We start from the raw sequence: 17,921 nt of genomic DNA on the forward strand, positions 1-17,921 counted from the left end.
ATATAACAATATGTAATTGTTACTTAGCATTCACTCCTGTGGTTGAGTATTTTTTCATTTAAGCAGTTCCCCAAATTTATGCACAGATGATGACTTGATCAAATTTCTACAAATTGATAATACATCCAAAACCATTTACCTGGCTCTAGTGGTGAGCCTATGTTTATTCCCTTTTTAGGTTGTGGGATGTAGAAAGGAAGGAATGAGACAAGAATGAAAATTGAAAACTAATAATTAACAGGAACCAACTGGAATTAATGCTAAAATTAAAAACAGCCATGTACTGTTAAATTTTCAACCCCACCCTTCTCTACTTCCCTAGGGGCAATTATATTTTCCACATCTTGTATAGTAACTACACTGAAGGAGGAGTGATCCCGAAGAATATATTAAAAAGAAATACATCAGGCAATATTCAAGAAAAAAGGAATATAGAGAAACTAGAGACAGTCAAACTTAAATTTTTATGATCTTTGTATAATAAGCTTTTTCTGAAAGCTGGGGGTTGCTTAACTAGGTAATGGCTAAAATTGAAGTGCTTTGTATAAGAACACAATTGATAAAGTGAGATTAAAAACAAGCCTGAAATTATTTTAATTGAAAGACTTAAAAGTTTCTAAACGGGTCAGTTTTGCTTTTAAAAAACCAAATCCACTATATTCATTAAGTGCTAAGTTTTCTCAGCACTGTGCTAGTGATCCTCTGGAAAATATAAAAAACATAACACCACCATCTCTTTTTTAACTTGGGGAAAACAGGCTGGCTTCTGGTGCATTGCCGACACTTTGGCATTTAGGTACTGACCTTGAATAAGCAGTAGTATAATAGCTAGTTTTAAGGTTTGCAAAGCACTTAAACATAAAATGCAGGCACTTTTCTGCCTTGGCTTATTCATCTCTGAAATGGGAATACTATTACTTGATCTATTTCTTTAGCACTTTCTGGGACAACTAATCACCTTTGTCCTAGGGAATTCTCTATCAATTCGATTGCAAACCCCATGAAGGCAGGGGAACCCCGGTCGTTCTTTCTAAACTTTCCCAATCTCTAGACACCAGGCACAACTTCTTACACCAAGATGAGACCTCAGTCTTCCTTGGGGGGCGGGGGGAGGAGGTTGAGGGAGGATGCCACTTTTCAGGGAAGTTTTATCTCGTTGAACAAACTCACTTTCCATGCTAGTGATGTATGGTGCAAGGGGGAAACCACCACCTTGGAGGGGAATTGTGGGGCATCACCCATTAGTCCGCTACCATCTCGGCTCTACGAAAGGGCTGCCAAGGACCCGAAGATCAGTAGCTTAATATGGGCTGGGGGCGAAGCGAGAAGAACAGGGCTGTTCCCTGCAGTCCCCCACCCCCACTCCCCAGCCCGCGCTCTGGCTAAGCCGACCCAGGCCATAGGCTGGGAACAGGTCAGTGTTTCCAGTCCTGAAGCACGAGGGTGACGGGAGTGACCCGGACGGATGCACTTTTGCTCTCACCTCCTTTCCCTCCGCGCCTTTGCACCCGGAGCCCTACTGCCTAGGGTAGCTTGCTCCCCTCCAGCTCCCCTCCCATTTTGCCTCTCCCTCCTCTCCTCTTCTCGCGGCTCTTCCCCGCTCCCATTGGCCGCTGGGGAAACCCTCCTCTCCGTCCAATAGTCGTGGCCTGCGGCCCGTTCGGCTCCAGCTGCCGGCTCTCTGAGTGGCCGGCGGCCGGCGGAGTGGCGGGCCGGCGGCCAATAGGCGCGGGCCGGCCGATGAATGGCTGGTCCTGGGTGGAGGGGAGGGGGCGGAACGCAGAAGGCGGCGATCCCGGCGGCGGCGACGGCAGCGGAGGCGGAGGAGGGGGGCAGGAGGCGTTCGCCAGCTCCGAGGCAGAAAGTGCCACGACTCCACACACACTCAGACACACACACACACACACACACATACATACACATACACACACACGCACGCAGCGCCCGGACGGACTGACTGGCGTGCAGCTGGGGAGCGGGGAAGTCTGGGGAGGAGGCGGCGACGGCGGCGGCGGCAGGCGTGCAGCGGGCACTGCGGGGCGCTCAAGCGGCAGGCGGAGCTGCCTTCCTTCTCAGGGGCTGGAGCGAGTGGCCGGCGCCGGCTCCTCCTCGTCGGGGCTTCTTCTTTTCCCGTGACCGGCAGCGGCAGCGGCGGCGTTGGCAGCGTTAGGCGGCGACGGCGGCGCCTCTTCCTAATTCCGGCTTCTCCTAGTGCAGGTAGGAAACTTCATCCTGGGTTCCGCTGCTGCTCCTGCAGCCCGACCCTGGGGGATCAGCCCCAGTATCTGGGAGGGGCGGGCTGGGCTCCCCGGGCTTCTCGGACCTGGCTGGACCGATTCTCCTCTTCTTTCTCACCCCCCCTCTCCACGGCCCGTCTAGGAGCGGTCATGCCCCTCCTTCCTGGGCTGTAGAGAGGGGGCTCTCCGTCTAGCAGCGGCCGTGTCCCCTCCTCACTAGTCCTTGGGGAGGAGGCGCCGGGTCTAGAAGCGACTGTGCCCTGTCCTCGCTAGTCTTTGGGGAGATGGCGCTTCCTCCTTAGCGTATGAGCAGGGGTCTCCCAGCCATAAGAGAATTGGTTGCCCCATCTTCCCAGGCCTTTGGGGAGGGGGTGCCCCGTCTAGGAGCAACTGTGCTCCCTCCTCCTTAGCCTTTGGGGAGGGGGCGTTCCTACCTTCGAGAAAGGGGAGCAGAATTTTCTCGACGGGGTGGTCTGCTGGATGTCCCCCAGGAAAGATTTGAGGGAGTGAATGGGAGAACTGGACTTCCCTGCTGGCTCCCCCCTAGGCCGCCTGGAGTGACACGTCTCCCAGACCCTTCTTTCCCCGCCCTTTCACGGCAGTGCTCGGGATGGGTACAGCGCACGAGAGTTGGGGATCCCCACCGGTTCACTTTTCCTCCTCTAGCTCCCAGTCTCCCTCACCTCCTTTTTGGGGCGCCCTCGGGGAGAAAGGTCGAGGGAGAAGATCCCCTGCGGGCCGAGGGAATGGGAGGCAGGGGCGAATTCCTCCCAGGCTCAGCAAAGGGTGAGACCTTAAAAAGAAAAAAAAAAAAAAATAACCTAGTCTGGCTGTTCCTTGCATTGGTTCCAGACTCGGGGAAGCCCTGGCCCGGTCCCTTCCCCTGCATCTTGCCGTCGAGCCGGCGCCGCTCCTTGGGTCTGAAGTTGAGGAAGAAAAGTTGGCCAAGGTTCTATCTGGGCGGCCCCCAAGTGGGCCACGTTCACAGCTGGAAGAGGAAAGAGTTAAATTTGGGGAGGCTGTAAAGATGACGTTGCCTAACTCCGGAGTCCTGGGACAGGATGGGGGGTGGGGGGGAGGGGATGGGATGAGGTGGGGACTGGGGCGGAAGGAGGGAGGGACGGGGGCTTTGAATGGGAGACTCTGCAGGCAACCCGTTAATTCCTATTGCAATTTTCTTAGAGTTGGGGAGCTGGGGGTGGGGCAGCGGTAACCGGATCAGCCTGTGGGGGGCGGGGGTTCCCTAGAAGCAAAGGAACGGAGTTAGAAATCACGGCCTTGGCTCCTGGTGTCCTGCCTTAAGCTCTTCAACTTTTCCTACCCCCGCCCCCATTGCCTGGGGCATCTTGATATTGCTCCCCCTGGTGGCAGGGGTCGACGCATCTGGGGGAGGGAACCCTTTATCTCAGGGCCTCCTCCACCCTTGGCCTCTTAAGGAAATGGAAAAGTGAATAAGTGTGTGTTTGTAAGAATAGTAAAAAGAGTTGGAGATAAGGTTTTGGTTTTTGGTTGATGCCCTGGAAAGTCAAAAAGCATTCAGTTAGTATTTATTAAGCATTCACTTTGTACCAGGAACTGTGCTAATCCCTGGAAAGCCTATCCTTTCTCCTCTCTTGCCCTAAAACTTTTTAATGCATTATAAGTAAATGATAACAATAGAGTACAAGTTAATGATCTGTCATAGTATTAAAGCTGTATGGGACTAGAAATCTCTTTTAAAGCTCCCCCAGCCGGGGTCTGGATTCTAATGAATGGCCATCTTTATTCCAGTATCTTAGGCAGACTGCTGGATTTAGGGTTTCATGTAATGGAAACAGTCAGGAAGCCTTGGTTTCCAACACTGGCTCTTCCACTTGCAACTTGTGTGACCTTGGACAATCTTTCTGGACTTCACTTGTCTAAGTACAATAAGGAGGTATTTTCTAGGTGTTTTCTTTGGCCATTTCCAAATCTGAACATAAAATAACTGCTTAGTTCTGCCATGGGCTATTTCCCTTTCCTATTCCAAGACTTTTGAGATGGACAAAAGGGAGATGAATACTTGAAACATAATTAAAACTTCATTGTTCTCATTTTTAAACCATTCCTGACCATCTATCCTGGGACTTGCTCATTCTGACTACCTCTAAAAGGAGTGTATGCAGGGACTTTTCTTGTAGAGCACCATACTCCAAATGTATTCTGAACTCTGCAGTTTGAGGCAGAATTATCCCTGATATTGACTGCTTCACTTAAGATAAGCTGGAATTGAAAAGAGCATTGCTGTGATCTTGAGCACCTCAGTTTCCTCACTTGTAAAATGGAAATGATATTATCTACCCTGCCTGCCCTCATAGTGTCGTTATGCGCATCAGATGATAATGTGTGCTAAAGCTTTGGAAATTCATAAAATGCTATGTAATAAAGTATTATAACTTGGAGAAGATCCAAGAAGGCTTGTGCAGCGCCTAGGAAATGAAACTGAATGAATTTTCTCCTGGATCAAATCCAATCACCTTTTCTTTCTTTACTTTCCAGTTTTTCTCTTTTTATTCCTTTCCTTTGGAAGAGAGAGGAGTAGAAAAAAGGGAGCTCCTGGGTTACTTGCCATCCACTCCCCAGCCTCTATGTGAGCTTGTAGTCAAGTCAGAAGTCTGGAGAATTTCTTAGTCTGGGACCATCTCTTCTTTCTACCCCACCCCCAAATTTGTTCTTTCTTCCTTTTTTTCTGGAACTTTGAAACTTTGAGTCAGGCTTAAGTTTATAATCTCAAACTCTGCAAGAAGTTTTAAAAGGTGTACATCTGCCTTCATACTACAAACTATGTAGCAAGGGACTCTAGAAATGAAGGTTTAAGATTTTTTAAATAGACAACCTGACCTCGGAATTAGGAAAACTTGGATTCTTGTTCTACTTCTGACGTGACCCTGGACAAGTTACTTAACCTCTCAATCCCCTAGACAACTCTTTAAAACTATACGGTGCCAGCCTGTTTTGGTAGAAGTAACTCTCCCACTGAGAGTTCCCAAAGGGAAGAAATAGAAAATTGGTCTAAATACACACAATATACTGAAAGTATATCTGTGTCTCAGAACTTCTTGGTTTCCCTCCTTTCCATATTGACTAAGTTTTCTTGAATTTTGGCCTCATGCTTACTCCAAGAAGGTTGCACAGAGGAGAAACTTTCCTTGTGGATATGTGTATGTATGTTGGCAAGGAGGGGAGTGGGGTCTAGGTTGTTTGCCAGTAACTGTAAGGATTCTTTGCAAGGCTTTATGTTTGAGCCAGTTGCTTCTCTGTAGTTGCCACTGATGATCTGACATTCTATAAACAGAGTAAGCAGTTGGAAGGACAAGTGTCAAGCTGGGATTGTTTTAGGGAGAGAGGGTAATTGTTTTAAGTAAATCTAAAGCATTAAGCATTAAGTAAATCTAAAGTCACATTTGAGCAATTGCCTCTTTTTGAAATTAACCTTGTCTGGACAGTCTGCAATAATGATAAAGTTAACTTAAATTGTGGAATGTAAGTTGCCTAGTTGAAATTTTGGTTTACTCTGCCTAATGAGATTCCTTCAAAAATTTTTAGGACCCTGAATAATTCTTTGTAACTTTTCAACTATTCTTTTAAACTAAATCAGCAGTTCTGAATTTTTTTGGCTTAAGATCTCTTTATATTCTTAAAAATTATTGAGGACCTCTCGCCCTTGATATTTATGACATTACACATGAAAATATTTTAGGATCATCATGAAAATAATTTTTACTTTGAAAACCCCTGATAAGATCTTAGGGACATTCAAGATCCTTGACTACACTTGGAGAACTGCTGATCTGAAACATTTAGACTAAAATGACCAGGATATGGATTCCATATCATGATTCCAAGACTGCATAATACCTCTATCAAAATACTTTTAAGGAGCTGGGAATTAGGTAAAGTGGAATATTGACAGCTAGTGGTGGAGTGAGTGAATAGAACTGGCCATTGTCTGAAAGATTTGAGTTAAATTTGGCCTCTGATATTTAGCAGTTGTGTATCCCTGGGCAAGTTATTTAATTTCTGTTTTCCTCAGTTTGTTCAACTGTTAAAACTGGTAGTAATAATAATAATAATAGCTCATACCTCACAGAGTTGTTGCAAGAATCAAATAAAATAATATTTTAAAAAAGCATTTAGCACAATGACTGGCATATAGTAGGCACTTTATAAATGGTTACTCCCTTCTTTTTCCCGTCCCAGATCATAATTATAATTCAGAATTGAATCAATATAATTCAGAATGGAATCCCTTAAGGTGTCTAGTTACTTTGCTTTCTTTTTGAAAACCTTCTGTTTGAAAGTATTAATGTAACCAAACAATTGTTAACATGCAATTCCACTTGTTCTGAGACAAGCTAATATTTGTATTTGTTTTTTGCAAAGATCCTGAGCATAAAGCAATCAATTAGAATATATTAAGTTCCTACTATGTGCCAGACATTAATCTAGGTGCTTGAGATTCAGGTTTAAGTAGGAAGCAAGCCAGGCAAACAGTGAAAAGCAAAAGGTAGTGTGAGAATCAGATTTTTAGATACCATATTCTTTTTTTGGATTAGTTCTGTGATTTTATTGGTATAAGGAGTTCACTATGAAGACACTCCTGCTAATGCAGAACAATATCTGCTCTATAATACATAATCTTGGAGATTAGATTATTTACCTGGGGTCACCAAGTCACTGTGTGTCAAGTGTGGAACTTGAACTTAGGTCTTCTACTTATTGACTGAAGCATAGTGTCTCTTGTCTCTTTATACATTTAAAATCTCTTGGATAGACATTTTTGGAGTGAAGTATTACTGCCTTAAAAAGGAAAAAAAAAATCATTGCTTTAAATTATCATTAGTGCCACTGAGGCAGTACAGGTTAATGGAAAGAATGATGCTGAATATGGATTTTGGGAAACCTTGGTTCTAGTGTGTACACTCACTATGTGCATCTGGATCAATCACTGGACCTTTCTGAGTTTCAATTTCTTCATCTGTAAACTGAAGGTAATAACTATAGAATAATAATAATAATCTGTAGTCAGATGAGAAAATGCATGTTAAGATATCTTTGTAAAACTTAAAATTGTTCTACAAATATCAGTTATTGCCTCAATTACCTCCTCTGTAAAAAAAAGTTTTGTAAGTCCTCTTAGCTCTCTATTCCTACTGATGATGTGAATAAAGACAGGTCATTTAATCTCCTGAATTTGTTTCCACCTCAGAACAGAAGGGAATAAACATATTTACAACTAGCTACTCTACAGGGTAATTGTGAATTATTTGCCATCATATAGTGCTATATAAATGCTTAAAAGACAACACTTAAAGAATTTGATTTCATCCATGTAAATACTCTACCTCCAGGGATGCAGGTCACAGCCCCTCATCTTGATCTGTTGAAGTCCAAAGGACTTCAGTGGGCCTCTCTAGTGTTAGCTAGGCTGAGGCTCAAACAACATAGTCATTCCACAAGTCTGATTTGAAGAAGCCTTTTCAGTTTCGTCAGACTTGTCAAAGTATCTGTTTTGCTCTCATATTTTCTAGAATATCCTACTTTCAACTTTGCTCCATGATGTTCCTTAGTACTCCCATGCCTGAAACGTACCACTTCCTTATCACCTCATAGAGGTCCTTTAACACAGAACTCACACATTTTCTTTGTTAGCTTTTTCGTGATCCCCCCAAATACTAGTATTTTCTCTTTACCTGACTTTTAATTGTATTTTAATGGCTTTGTATGTTTGACATTATTCACTTTAATATTTATTCTGTATATTTTTTCATATGTGCTTGTTTCTCCCATTTGAATGTAAGCCTTTTGTTAAGTAATGATTTTTTCATTATTTGTACTTGTATCACTGCTTAACATAATGCCTGGCACATAGTAAGTGCTTAATAAATATTTGTTGATTGATGAGGACCTTAAATAAGTTTTAGAAATGTGAGTTATTACCCTTCTAGAGGTTTATGAGTTAAAGCAAACACCACTGACATATACCAACATAGAAGATATATCGATGAAGAATAAATAAAGGTAATAAACAGCTGACATGTGACCAAATATTTATTTGGTATAGAGAACTGTGCAGTGAGGAATACGACGAAGAATGTTTACCAACTTTGGGGTTGATACAAAGCAGGGAGGGAAGGCTAGACCACTTGACTGAGCTGACAGTCAAGATTCAGAAAGATCTTGATAAGCTAAAATATTGAGCTGAATCTAATCAGGTGAAGCTTAGACTTGCACCTGTAAAGTTTGTTTTGTTTTTTTTACTCCCAAATGGGGAAGACTTAGACAGCAGTCTGTAAAAGATCTGGGATTTTTAGTAAACTACAAACTCAGTATGAGTCAAAAGCCAGGAAAACCAAAGCAGTTTTGGACTGCATTATGACAAACATCCTGTCCAGGTGATAGTTTTGTTGAACTCTGCCCTGGGCATGCCACATCTGGAGTAACTTGGGTTCAGTTCTAAGCACCCTGTATCTTATGAAAGACATTTCACTCAAGCAACAACATTTGTTAAGCATTTAATGTGTACGAAGTACTGTAAGTGCTGGGAATACAAAAAAAAAAAAAAGTTTTAAATAGTACCTTCTCTCTAGGGGCTAATCTAATGGGGAAATAACATCTACATAAATATGTATATACCAGATGCCTACTGAGCGGAAGGAGGAAGTCCTTTGAGGGGAAAATACTAGTAGCTTATTAAGGGATACAATAGGCCTCCTATAGAAGGTGGCATTTGAGCTGAGTCTTAAAAAATTGCAAAAGGCATAGGTGAGGAGGATATGCATTCTAGTTTTGGGATCAGACAGAATAAAGGGAGAAAGTAGGGAGATGGCATGTCTTGTAGAGAAAGAATAAATAGCCCGAAATGTCTCCATCATAAAGAATGTGGAAGGGAAAAATTATTATAAGTTCACCCTGTCCCCTAGAAGGTGCATGGGACATTTTCTAAGACTAATTAAATATGCAATCATGTTGTTCTCAAGAAACAAAATTTTTTTAATTGTAAAGAAATAAAGTAATAAAATGTTTTTCATTGTTTTAAAATGTCCGTTTTTTGTGTTTTATAATATACATACTAGTACAATATTACATACCTGTAAAATTTTTACAGCTACGGGTTCATAATCTAAAAGTTTGGAGATCTCTGATTTACATGACTCACCCTGGAAGAAATTTGACGATTTATGATCTGGAGAATGTCCAGAGAAAGGCAGCCAGGATGGTGAAGACCTTGGGAGCTTGGCAATGTGAGAATCTCTTGAATAAACTGGGAATATTTTGCCTGGAGATGAAAAGATTGGATGTAGGAGTTTGTCAGCCATCATTGTGTATTTGAAGGCTATTTTCTTGGTTTAACCACAGGACAGACTCAAGAGTGTTCAAGTTGGCAAGAGGCAAATTCCAGGCATAATATAACAAAAAAACTTGTTAATATATCAGGGCTGTCCAAAAGTAGAGTTGACCTTTTTTTTGCATCATGAATCCTTTTAACATTCTGGTGAAGCCTATGGATCTCTTCTCAGAATATGTTTTTTAATATTCATATTGGAAGAAAATACTAAATTTCAGTTGCAAATAGTGAAAATAAAGATATAATTATCTTTCTCATTTATTTTCATGAATTCCCTCAAATTTGTTCATGGACTTCTTGGAAGTCTCTGGATTCCATATAAAGAAACCCTGTCCTAGATATAATGAGCCATTTAAATTTCTTGAGTAGAATAGTGAAATGATTAGACCTGAATTGTAGGTAGATGATTTTGGCAGTTAACTAAATGGAGCATCTGTGGAGGAGGATAGATTGGAAAGGGGGATAGACTGAAAGCAGGGAGACCAATTAGGTCTAAGATAGCTATTGCATTCACAGGTGAGAATTTTTTAATGGCTTGAACCATGATGCTGTCTGTGCAAGTGGTAAAGGTAAAGGAACAGAAGAGAAAAAATATAAGATGAAAAATCAATAAGATTTGGTCTCTGGTTGGAAATGGGGACTGAGAGAAAGGGAAGAGCTGAGGATTATTGCAAAGTCCTGCTGTAGAGGAATAGAAAGATAAGAGATTCTGATGCTGTGTGTGATTGAGTCCTTAATTTGGTTTTGCTTTTCCACTTATTCCTACACCTATTTCGAGTTCAATTAGGTGAATGACTCCATAGAGTCAGTGAAAGAAAAATGGGGAAAAAGCAGTCCTTAACCACATAGGCCAGTTACCTGTTGAGCTTCTGTTTCTTTGCCTGCTAATTAGGGATAATCTTCCGGACTTTAGCTTACAAGCTGCTTTTAGAGGGTGGTTTTGAAGTAATGTATGTAAAGTGCTTTGTTATTTATAAAACATTCTATAAGCCTTGATTCTTTACTGTGGTGTTCTCAGATGCTGAATACCTTAGTGGATTCCTAGAATGGGTGCATCAACTCAATTCATCTTAAGTCTGCTTAAAAAAAAAATTAAATGATATATTAAAAACAATATTGAATATTGGTGTAGCTTATTCATGCTTACTTGGTAAATCATTTTGTTTTAATGCATAAAAGACTTGCCAGATCCAAAATGGAATCCATTATTTCTCTCCCTCAATTAGCTCTTCCTGAATTCTTTATTTCTCTAAACATCACCAACATTTTTTAGTCTCCCCAAATCTGAGTCACAACTCAAAATCATCCTTGACTCCTTTTTTTCCCCTTCCTTCCATATCCAATAAGCTGACAAAATTAATTCTTATCTATGAAAATCTAGTTTCTGTCTCTTCACTTGGATCATCACTATTTCTAGCACTCATCACTTCTTGCTTAATTATTAAAGTAGCCTCTTAATTGGTCCTCTGTGCCCCTGTTCTCTCTACACTTCAGTCCATCTTCCATATAGCTACTAAGTTGAGCTTTTTAAAGTTCAGTTCCAACCATGCCATTCTGCTGTGAAAGAAGCTTCAGTGGTTTCCTATTGCTGTAGGATCAATTATAAACTCCTTTGATTGGCATGATATAATGGATAGCATGCTGGATTTGTATTAGGGAAAGCCTCAGGTTCAAGCCCTGCCTCAGTTTCCTCATCTCTAAAATGGGACTTATTTCCTATTACTTTGCCTCACATGCTATGTTCTCTCCAGATTGTTTTACTTGGTATTCTTTATATGTAGTTTTCTGTATCAGACCACACAGATTAATCCCCATCCCTGGCATAGTTTTCCACCACACCTAAGTCTTACCTCCTCTTGGAGTTCTTAGTAGCATTCCAAATTCTTCTCAAGTGTGACTACCTAATAGAACTCTCTATTGATCCCTTCCCTTACCATATACTTAATGTTAATCTGACAATATGTGTAATATTGCATTTCCCCCCCAAAAAACATTTTGAGTTGCTTATTTGAACATATTGTTTCTTCCAGTAAAATATGAGCTTCTTGAGAGCAGCACCTATTTTTTTTCTTTGTAACTCTAGCACTGGTGTGGAGTAAGTGCTCTTTGTATGATCTTTTTAAAGCCTTTAATGGTGTTGAAAATCCTATGGTGGTTTTAGAATAATGGAAATATTTGGTGACATTGGGAAAAAAATTTAAATGTAAATTTAAATAAATATCTTTTGAACCAAGTAGTAGTTTGTGGAAAAGAGAGGAGGCATATGTATGTCATATATTAAAAAGCATGTGTAAATAGTTAAAAGTTTCCTTTCCTTTCTTCTTAATTGTAATTTTATTTTTGTGTGAAGTCCAAATATCCCCTTATACAAAGAAGTTGAGGAAAAATATATAGAAAAAGGTGTGTTGATCCAGGGTGACATCTAGTTCGGTGTTATCTTAGTCAAATAGAAACCTTAAATTTGACATCTGGTCTGTTTGAGTGAGACTTTACAACCAAATGCGATGTAGATCTTTGATGGTCTAGCAACAACTCATCTGTCTCCCATGTAGTTGTACTCTAGAATAACTCCTACAACTAGCTTATGTTTATAACCTTTTGCAGTTACAAAGTATGCTATACCATTTGATTCTTAAAACAACTTTATGAAGTAGATAATTCAGTATTTCAAGGTTTAGTGCTTTCATTCATGAGAGTACCTTCCTACTAGTGCAGATTGTAACATACCTTTGCTTTTAAATACTGTTTTATACTGGCGATTCTTCCCAAATCATTCCCCAACCTTCTGCTGCTGATAATTTGAGACTGTAGTAGTTAGAGTTTGAAAGGAGGACCTTATAGCCCTCCTAAAGTCAACCTCATTTGGCAGACGTAACTAAAACCCAGAGAAGTTAGATCAGTGACTTGCTCTACTGTGTTGTTAAGTAGTGAGGTTTTCTGACTCTAAGACTAGTGTCTTTTCCACTCTATTATTCGGCCTGGCATCTTGAAATATAAATATATAATTCTGTTAAATAATACCACCCCCATCCCTATTTTCTCTACTCTTCCATTTCTTTGAATTTTGAATAACTATTATTGTGTACACATTTGTTTTACTGAAACATGTTTTTGATTTCTGATGGTACTTAATATTTAAAATTTAAAAATGTAAAGCAAAGACTCATTAAAACACAACATTCATAACTGGAAAAAATTTTAGTTTGTAGAAATCAATGAAGTCTCCCATTGATAGATTAAAAAAAAAATTAGTAATTGTTTTACTTTTTGAAGTAGGTGGTAGAGCTTTACAAAGGTCCTTTATGTTATGCTGCCAACCCCCTCACATTTTTCTATCAAAGGATTCCTTTGAATTTGGAGTATGATGAAAGGTCAGTGATAAAAACAGCTCAGAGTTGACAAGATCATATGATGAGAGTAAAGGTATATTAAGATACTTTACTAATTCTATTCTTCATCTAATTTCTTATTAAACCTCTTGATAAAGTCCTCATCTAAGTCAAGAGTCTTGGGTACTTTCTGGATACAGGATTACTGCTTCTCTTTAGCTAAAGCTAAAAAGAATAATGCAAGTGAAAGCATTTTTGTCAAAAGGAGACACTGGGGAAGCTGTAATGCTTGTTTCCTTTTAACACATACCTACAGGTATGTTAACAATAGAATCTTAATTCCATAAAATAAATTTTCTTTAACTTATGGCATATGCTAAAAATAACACGCTTGAAGTAATTAGAGTAAATCTTGATCATTCATAAATAAACTAATTGGTGCTTAAGTTCTATTTCGGAAGAAACAGTTTTGTCAGTAGGATTCACTCATCAAAGAGTTAGAAGGGCCAAATGAAATAGATAACATGAATGTGATTTTTTTTTTTAAGGGTCAACTTCATATTTTCTCTTGACCATAAATTTGAGTAAAAAAAACAAGCTTGGAGTCAGGTATGGGAAATTTTAGTATAATGCACTTAAAGTGATTCTTTTCTTCACTAGAAATCCTTAAAGAAACATCTATCAGTTTTGTCTCCAAATTGTATTGAATTAGTTGATTTCCACTCCTCACTCTCACCTCACATATCTACCCCACTGCCAAATCTTGTTATTTCTGCCTTTACAATATTTCTCATAAACACTTCTTTATTTCCACTCACATAATTGCCACCCATGTTCAGCTTCTTCTCCTTCTCTTGTCTGGACTATTATGAATTTTCTAAATTGTTTCCTTGCCGCAAATCTCTTACCTCTCCATTATATCTTCCCATATACATGACAAAGTGATTTTCCAAAAATGCAGGGCCTGAGAAGTCATTTTCCTACACAGTATATTAGAATGTGAGCTCCTTGGGAATAGGGACTATTCTTACCTCTCTGTGCTAAGTGCCAGCACTTAGTAGGTGCCTGGCATATTAGTTTGTTATTCAGTTTTGGCCAACTTTTTGACCCCAAAGGAGTTTTTCTTGGCAAAGATACTGGTGGGTTTTGCCATTTCCTTCTCCAACTCATTTTACAGATGAGGAAACTAAGACAGACAGGATTATGTTAGTTGTCCAGGATCACACACCTAATGTCTGAGGCTGTATTTGAACTCAGGAGGATGTCTTCCTTACTTTAGGCTTAGTGTTCTGTGCACTGTTCTATCTAGCTACCCTGCCTTCAAATATAATAAGCGAGCTTTTAAACTAAGGTTTTTTGTTTGACTGATTTATTTCTTAGACTCAGCCATGCCAACTTTTTTTCCTCACCTTGAATTTAAAGATCTGCCTTCACTTTGGAATATCATATCTATTTGAAAGCTTGAGATTCATAATGGGATTTTTGAGTATCACCTCTCTTTAGATTTGTAATTTTCTCATTTAGGTTAGAAGGTGGTTCAAATATAACTAAGAAGTTTTAAGCTTTGTTTCATTTAAGTATTGACTTTGAAGAATAGAAGTTCCTGATTAGTTGAAGTTGCTACCTGAAAAACATGGAAACATGTAAGTTTTATTATTGTAAGATATTGATAGTTTTTTGGGGGGTTCCTTTTGGAACTTATCAAACTGTATTACCTTAAGTTGGTATGTTCTCCATTTCCTTGTTTACTTCTCTGAAATGCCTTTTTTTTTTTTTTTTTTTTGTTCAGGGTGGGTCATTATTGTGATTTAAGTATGATAGCATGCATTAGTGGAAAGAGCCTCACTCAGGAAATGAGGATTTGAATTCTGGCAATGATTTACAACTTGCCATATGACTTTGGACAGTCCATTTAACCTCTTCATTTTGTCATCTATTAATTGTAAATAATCCTTTACTTTCTATGGACATTGCAGAGTTCTATTGAGGAAAATATTTTATAAATAAAAAAGTTGCGAATAAATGAAAAAGCCTTTGTTAAGCCCTTACTACATCCCAAGCATTGTACTAAAGGCTAGGGATATAAGTAGAAAGGTCAAAAGTCTTTGCTCTCAAGAACCTCACATTTTATTTGGAAGACAAGATATAAGACATTTCTGGTGTAAATTGGATGAAAAAGTCCAGAAGTCCTAAGGGTGGTGCAATTTGGCTGATAGAAGTTTAGATGATAGTAGTTAGAAGATCTCACTTATGTTCCAGGCAGGTGAATTGTCAAAACATGGGAATTTATCATTTCACTGGAAAGATTATAGTTCATGACTATATGTTCATCCACGTGGTGTGAGGAGCATTGTGTATTCAGTTCAGAGTGAGCTAAAAGGACCAATTTATCATCTTTGGGAAAAGAGGAGTGAGTTTGAGAGACTGGGGTTTGAGTTCTGTCCCAAAGGAAAGTAGATGGAAGATGAGGCAATCAGTGTTGAGCCATGAGGGTTGGCTAAAGGTCTGCCAATGGTGTCTGTCATGCTGTCCACAGAGTTCTTTCTTGGTGGGGTAAATGAATAGAAGGAATAGCTTCCCATCTTGCCTTCCATTGTTATTGGAAGATTTATAATTTAGACTAGAGAAACTACTTTCCTACTGAGCCTAGGAGGCTTGAGAGTGATCTAGTACTTCCTTTATTGTTATTCATTACAGCCTCAGTCTTGATGCAGTTATGTAATGCATGCATTTCTACTAAATTCTTATGGTTTACAAATCTGCTTTTGAACTACTAGGATACAGGTTTTCATCTAATACTGATTGCTCCTTTAAAAACAATCAAATTTTAAAAAAGAATAAAAGGAGGGGCCTTTTATGCTTTTTTTTTTTTTTTTTAACATGGGATATGCTTATATGACTGGCTTAGACCATCATCTCTCCTGGTTATTATATGGCAATATAACATCTTTCAGTAGAATAATTAGAATCCTTTTAATAGATAATTAGTGAATTTCTCTGTGTAAGAGACTATGCTAGGTAATAATAATATTTGTCATATATCACCTTAAGGTTTGTAAAGTGCTTTTGTGCATCTTTTTTGGTTCTCACAACAGTCCTTTGAAATAGGTGCTATTATTATTTGCATTTTACAAATAAAAAAACTAAATCTGAAAGGGTTTAAGTGATTTGCCCATGTTCACACTAATATCTGAGAAAGGATTTGAACTCAGATCTTCCTGACTCTCAGTCTTAACTATCTGCTACATCATTTAACTTTCTAGACTAACCTGAGTGGAAGGAAGAGAGTGGGAAATGCTAAAATGATTATTTACAAAACTTTTCAGAAGGAAATAAAGAGTATCCTTTCTAACTAAGGCATTAATCAGATCATTTGATATTTCTTGTCTATTTTATCTGTGGAAGTAGCAAAAATGATTACGACCCTAATTTCCAAGGTCTGTTATTTAGATTATTGGAATTATAATGATTCTAGAACATTTTTAGTTACTTCAGAAGACCTACTCTATCACAACATTACTACTACATACAAGCATTTTAAGACTTTTATACAAAGTACTTGGATAGATGATGGGAATACAAAAAGAAAACTGGCCTTGCCCTTACAGAGTTTTTATTCTAGTGGAAGAGGTGGTGGAAGTACTCACAGGTAAGTATACACAGCAAAATCTGAGCATATCAGGAAGAGCTTCCCATGGAAAATGGCACATCTACTGAGCCTTGACAGAAAGCATGATTTCTAAAAGGAGGGATAGAAGAGAATGTTTTCCAGCCTTGTGCAAGAGAGGCCATAGGACAGCAAATTTGGTCTTTTGGGATGAGAGGAATATTGTTCTGGAAGTCTCAAGAGGCAGACTACAGATTATGAACGACTTCACATGCTAAACTGAAGAGTACTTATTTTAATCCTAATGGAGGGGGAAAGGAGCCTTTGGGACTTCTTAAGTAGGGGAATGACAGATGGGTACTTGGGGAAAATTTAGTATTCTTGCTATGTATAGGATAGATAGAAGAGAGAAGACCTTGGAAGACAGGCTCCTAATGAGGAGCTTTTTCTATTAAGTACTTCAGATGATAGATGATGAGCTCAAACCTGCTTCCCAGGAGCTATTTTGTATGTGGTGTAGTGAATTTCCCAGAGCCCAAGAGTTCAATCTTTTTTTACTAAAATCATATTCTGATCTCTCCTTCTTCCCTCTCTAGGCAATTTGAAAATATTTTAGAGGATAAAACCCATAAAAATCTGGGGTAAGAAAGTTAAAAAGCAAGCCAGTAAGCTTGGGGCTTCCCCTGAGTGAGTACCTTACAGAATTGTTTAAGAGTTTCTTTAATACTTCTTATTGAGAGGGCCCACAGATCAGAGTCCTAGATCAATCCATCTGAGAGCTAAATTAGCCGTTTTTCCCTTAGTTTCAGCACCACAATTCCTTTACTTCTGAGATCCAGAGCTGAGATTGTGGGAGAGTTCATCAGTGTCTTGACCCACAGCAACCTGTGTTTTGAATGTTCAAATGAAGAGAAAGGAATATAGTTGAGAAATATAGCAATGATGCAATATTTAGCAGTGATGAGATGTTGAAGAGTAAGGAGAGAGGGAAGTGTAGCCTGAAGTTTTCAAGTTTGGACCTGTAAAATTGTTACTATTGAAAAGTTTTAGTTATTTGAAGTATTGAGACATAAATAATTTCTGTTCATATTATATCTCTGAATCTAAAACTATCTAGGAAATGTAATTATGGATTCATAATAGAGCATCTCTTATTTGTAGTGTTTTAATACTTGTTTAAAATGGAAAGTAGAATTTTTCCTTTAATGTGAGAAGATTTATTGAATTTCAATTTTTATTTTTAAATTTTAAAAAAGGAGCTATTTTAGGCATCTTTAGTAATTTTTTTTCCTCTTTATTTCTCTTTAGGAAAAGTCACAGATTATGATTTTGGAGATATCTGTATCCTTAGTCTATCTGTTCTCCCACGACCCAACAACTAT

At 39.1% G+C, this 17,921-nt stretch overlaps 1 protein-coding gene across 3 annotated transcripts in view; it reads left to right on the forward strand.

Moving 5' to 3' along the window:
• Positions 1–2,121: 2,121 nt before the first annotated feature.
• The window catches only part of RRBP1 (ribosome binding protein 1), a 121,956-nt gene continuing 106,156 nt past the window's right edge, over positions 2,122–17,921 (forward strand). For all 3 annotated transcript variants that reach the window (XM_051975884.1, XM_051975885.1, XM_051975886.1), the window contains exon 1: positions 2,122–2,217. The gene's annotated coding sequence lies outside the window, so the exon portion shown is untranslated. The remainder of the gene's footprint in view (positions 2,218–17,921) is intronic.

The sequence above is a fragment of the Antechinus flavipes genome, chromosome 2, assembly GCF_016432865.1.
Source record: "Antechinus flavipes isolate AdamAnt ecotype Samford, QLD, Australia chromosome 2, AdamAnt_v2, whole genome shotgun sequence".
Taxonomy (NCBI): Eukaryota; Metazoa; Chordata; class Mammalia; order Dasyuromorphia; family Dasyuridae; genus Antechinus; species Antechinus flavipes.